Source organism: Salvelinus alpinus, chromosome 19, assembly GCF_045679555.1.
Source record: "Salvelinus alpinus chromosome 19, SLU_Salpinus.1, whole genome shotgun sequence".
NCBI classification, from domain to species: Eukaryota; Metazoa; Chordata; class Actinopteri; order Salmoniformes; family Salmonidae; genus Salvelinus; species Salvelinus alpinus.
Genome location: NC_092104.1, coordinates 19686947 through 19691071, shown reverse-complemented (window position 1 = coordinate 19691071; position 4125 = coordinate 19686947).

Genomic DNA, 4125 nt, shown 5'->3' with positions numbered 1-4125 from the left:
CTCTATTCTGATAGTGGTAGATGTCTAGTCTCCTTTATGGCTCTAATCTGATAGTGGTAGTGGGGTGGTAGATGTTTAGTCTCCCTTATGGCTCTAATCTGATAGTAGTAGTGGGGTGGTAGATGTCTAGTCTCCTTTATGGCTCTAATCTGATAGTGGTAGATGTCTAGTCTCCTTTATGGCTCTAATCTGATAGTGGTAGTGGGGTGGTAGATGTTTAGTCTCCCTTATGGCTCTAATCTGATAGTAGTAGTGGGGTGGTAGATGTCTAGTCTCCTTTATGGCTCTAATCTGATAGTGGTAGATGTCTAGTCTCCTTTATGGCTCTAATCTGATAGTGGTAGTGGGGTGATAGATGTCTAGTCTCCGTTATGGCTCTAATCTGATAGTGGTAGATGTCTAGTCTCCTTTATGGCTATAATCTGATAGTGGTAGTGGGATGATAGATGTCTAGTCTCCTTTATGGTTCTAATCTGATAGTGGTAGTGAGGTGGTAGATGTCTAGTCTCCTTTATGGCTATACTCTGATAGTGGTAGTGGGTGGTAGATGTCTAGTCTCCTTTATGGCTCTAATCTGATAGTGGTAGTGGGGTGGTAGATGTCTAGTCTCCTTTATGGCTCTAATCTGATAGTGGTAGTGGGGTGATAGATGTCTAGTCTCCTTTATGGCTCTAATCTGATAGTGGTAGTGGGATGATAGATGTCTAGTCTCCTTTATGGCTCTAATCTGATAGTGGTAGTGGGGTGGTAGATGTATAGTCTCCTTTATGGCTCTAATCTGATAGTAGTAGTGAGGTGGTAGATGTCTAGTCTCCCTTATGGCTCTAATCTGATAGTAGTAGTGGGGTGGTAGATGTCTAGTCTCCTTTATGGCTTCTTATCTGATAGTGGATAGATGTCTAGTCTCCTTTATGGCTCTAATCTGATAGTGGTAGTGGGGTGGAGATGTCTAGTCTCCTTTATGGCTCTAATCTGATATTGGTAGTGGGGTGATAGATGTCTAGTCTCCTTTATGGCTCTAATCTGATAGTGGTAGTGGGGTGGTAGATGTCTAGTCTCCTTTATGGCTCTAATCTGATAGTGGTAGATGTCTAGTCTCCTTTATGGCTCTAATCTGATAGTGGTAGTGGGGTGGTAGATGTCTAGTCTCCTTTATGGCTCTAATCTGATATAGGTAGTGGGGTTGTAGATGTCTAGTCTCCTTTATGGCTCTAATCTGATAGTAGTAGTGGGGTGGTAGATGTCTAGTCTCCTTTATGGCTCTAATCTGATAGTGGTAGATGTCTAGTCTCCTTTATGGCTCTAATCTGATAGTGGTAGTGGGGTGGTAGATGTCTAGTCTCCTTTATGGCTCTAATCTGATATTGGTAGTGGGGTGATAGATGTCTAGTCTCCTTTAAGGCTCTAATCTGATAGTGGTAGTGGGGTGGTAGATGTCTAGTCTCCTTTATGGCTCTAATCTGATAGTGGTAGTGGGGTGATAGATGTCTACTCTCCGTTATGGCTCTAATCTGATAGTGGTAGATGTCTAGTCTCCTTTATGGCTCTAATCTGATAGTGGTAGTGGGGTGATAGATGTCTAGTCTCCGTTATGGCTCTAATCTGATAGTGGTAGATGTCTAGTCTCCTTTATGGCTATAATCTGATAGTGGTAGTGGGATGATAGATGTCTAGTCTCCTTTATGGTTCTAATCTGATAGTGGTAGTGAGGTGGTAGATGTCTAGTCTCCTTTATGGCTCTAATCTGATAGTAGTAGTGGGGTGGTAGATGTCTAGTCTCCTTTATGGCTCTAATCTGATAGTGGTAGTGGGGTGGTAGATGTCTAGTCTCCCTTATGGCTCTAATCTGATAGTAGTAGTGGGGTGGTAGATGTCTAGTCTCCTTTATGGCTCTAATCTGATAGTGGTAGATGTCTAGTCTCCTTTATGGCTATACTCTGATAGTGGTAGTGGGTGGTAGATGTCTAGTCTCCTTTATGGCTCTAATCTGATAGTGGTAGTGGGGTGGTAGATGTCTAGTCTCCTTTATGGCTCTAATCTGATAGTGGTAGTGGGGTGATAGATGTCTAGTCTCCTTTATGGCTCTAATCTGATAGTGGTAGTGAGGTGGTAGATGTATAGTCTCCTTTATGGCTCTAATCTGACAGTAGTAGTGGGGTGGTAGATGTCTAGTCTCCCTTATGGCTCTAATATGATAGTAGTAGTGGGGTGGTAGATGTCTAGTCTCCTTTATGGCTTCTTATCTGATAGTGGATAGATGTCTAGTCTCCTTTATGGCTCTAATCTGATAGTGGTAGTGGGGTGAAGATGTCTAGTCTCCTTTATGGCTCTAATCTGATATTGGTAGTGGGGTGATAGATGTCTAGTCTCCTTTATGGCTCTAATCTGATAGTGGTAGTGGGGTGGTAGATGTCTAGTCTCCTTTATGGCTCTAATCTGATAGTGGTAGATGTCTAGTCTCCTTTATGGCTCTAATTTGATAGTGGTAGTGGGGTGGTAGATGTCTAGTCTCCTTTATGGCTCTAATCTGATAATGGTAGTGAGGTGGTAGATGTATAGTCTCCTTTATGGCTCTAATCTGATAGTGGTAGTGGGGTGGTAGATGTCTAGTCTCCTTTATGGCTCTAATCTGATAGTGGTAGTGGGGTGGTAGATGTCTAGTCTCCCTTATGGCTCTAATCTGATAGTAGTAGTGGGGTGGTAGATGTCTAGTCTCCTTTATGGCTCTAATCTGATAGTGGTAGATGTCTAGTCTCCTTTATGGCTATACTCTGATAGTGGTAGTGGGTGGTAGATGTCTAGTCTCCTTTATGGCTCTAATCTGATAGTGGTAGTGGGGTGGTAGATGTCTAGTCTCCTTTATGGCTCTAATCTGATAGTGGTAGTGGGGTGATAGATGTCTAGTCTCCTTTATGGCTCTAATCTGATAGTGGTAGTGGGGTGGTAGATGTCTAGTCTCCTTTATGGCTCTAATCTGATAGTAGTAGTGGGGTGGTAGATGTCTAGTCTCCTTTATGGCTCTAATCTGATAGTGGTAGATGTCTAGTCTCCTTTATGGCTCTAATCTGATAGTGGTAGTGGGGTGATAGATGTCTAGTCTCCGTTATGGCTCTAATCTGATAGTGGTAGATGTCTAGTCTCCTTTATGGCTATAATCTGATAGTGGTAGTGGGATGATAGATGTCTAGTCTCCTTTATGGTTCTAATCTGATAGTGGTAGTGAGGTGGTAGATGTCTAGTCTCCTTTATGGCTCTAATCTGATAGTGGTAGTGGGTGGTAGATGTCTAGTCTCCTTTATGGCTCTAATCTGATAGTGGTAGTGGGGTGGTAGATGTCTAGTCTCCTTTATGGCTCTAATCTGATAGTGGTAGTGGGGTGATAGATGTCTAGTCTCCTTTATGGCTCTAATCTGATAGTGGTAGTGGGATGATAGATGTCTAGTCTCCTTTATGGTTCTAATCTGATAGTGGTAGTGAGGTGGTAGATGTATAGTCTCCTTTATGGCTCTAATCTGACAGTAGTAGTGAGGTGGTAGATGTCTAGTCTCCCTTATGGCTCTAATCTGATAGTAGTAGTGGGGTGGTAGATGTCTAGTCTCCTTTATGGCTCTAATCTGATAGTGGTAGTGGGGTGATAGATGTCTAGTCTCCTTTATGGCTCTAATCTGATAGTGGTAGTGGGGTGATAGATGTCTAGTCTCCTTTATGGCTCTAATCTGATAGTGGTAGTGGGATGATAGATGTCTAGTCTCCTTTATGGTTCTAATCTGATAGTGGTAGTGAGGTGGTAGATGTATAGTCTCCTTTATGGCTCTAATCTGACAGTAGTAGTGAGGTGGTAGATGTCTAGTCTCCCTTATGGCTCTAATCTGATAGTAGTAGTGGGGTGGTAGATGTCTAGTCTCCTTTATGGCTTCTTATCTGATAGTGGATAGATGTCTAGTCTCCTTTATGGCTCTAATCTGATAGTGGTAGTGGGGTGGAGATGTCTAGTCTCCTTTATGGCTCTAATCTGATATTGGTAGTGGGGTGATAGATGTCTAGTCTCCTTTATGGCTCTAATCTGATAGTGGTAGTGGGGTTGTAGATGTCTAGTCTCCTTTATGGCTCTAATCTGATAGTAGT